The sequence below is a fragment of the Humulus lupulus genome, chromosome 6 (assembly GCF_963169125.1).
Source record: "Humulus lupulus chromosome 6, drHumLupu1.1, whole genome shotgun sequence".
Taxonomy (NCBI): Eukaryota; Viridiplantae; Streptophyta; class Magnoliopsida; order Rosales; family Cannabaceae; genus Humulus; species Humulus lupulus.
In genome coordinates, this window is record NC_084798.1 from 104030915 (window position 1) to 104031946 (window position 1032).

The 1032-nt window shown below is 44.3% G+C and overlaps 1 non-coding gene across 1 annotated transcript; it reads right to left on the reverse strand.

The window, feature by feature from the left end:
- Positions 1 to 360: 360 nt before the first annotated feature.
- On the reverse strand, positions 361 to 467 carry LOC133787557 (small nucleolar RNA R71). Its single transcript, XR_009872572.1, has one exon. It is a non-coding gene; the product is annotated as a small nucleolar RNA R71 (small nucleolar RNA).
- Between the last annotated feature and the right edge of the window lie 565 nt (positions 468 to 1032).

A 1032-nucleotide genomic window follows, 5' to 3' on the forward strand; every position in this document is an offset into this window, starting at 1 on the left:
CTGAGAGATCATGTGCTACCCACTTTGACGGGAGTACAAAATAGTATACGCCCACCAGCTGTAGAGGCCAACAACTTTGAAATAAAGCCCGCTATTCTACAAATGGTGCAGTCCTCTGTGCAATTCAATGGGTTGCCCTCTGAAGATCCTCATACCCATTTGTCCAACTTTCTGGAGTTGTGTGGAACCTTCAAATATAATGGGGTGAGTGATGACGCAATCAAGCTTAGGCTTTTCCCATTTTCTCTAAGGGACAGAGGTAAAAGTTGGCTGAACTCTCTGCAGCCAAACTCTATTGTCACCTGGCAAGATCTAGCTCAGAAATTTTTGTCCAAATTCTTCCCTCCGTCCAAAGCTGCTAAATTGAGGGGAGAGATAAATAACTTTTGCCAGAATGACGGAGAGTCACTGTATGAAGCTTGGGAACGGTTTAAGAAACTCCTGAGAAGATGTCCTCATCATGGCATTGAACAGTGGATGCTAGTACAGAATTTCTACAATGGTTTATGTCCTACAACCAGAACCATTATTGATGCTGCAGCAGGTGGCACTTTTATGAGCAAGAGCGCAACTGGTGCTTATGAGCTGCTAGAGGACATGGCCACAAACAATCATCAATGGTCTGAGGAAAGATCATCAGGAGTTAGAAAGGTAGCTGGGGTGCATGAGCTGGATGCAATCACTGCTCTAACAGCCCAAGTAGCCTCTCTGACAAAGCAGTTACAACAGAGCAGTGTATCTGCTAATGCGGTTCAGATGGCAGTGAGGTGTGAAATGTGTGGTGGTGCTCATTCTGTCGATCAGTGCCCTATCTGTATGAATAATAACACCCCAATGGATCATGCCCAAGTTCAAGCGGTGGGAAACTTTCAAAGGCCACTCAATAATCCATTCTTCAACAACTACAATCCTGGGTGGCGAAATCATCCCAATTTTTCGTGGAAGAATAATCAAGGCCAACAACCTCAATTTCAGGGCCAATTTTAGAATAAAATGCCTCAGCCATCTATGAATCAAGCTTTGTCATCACAA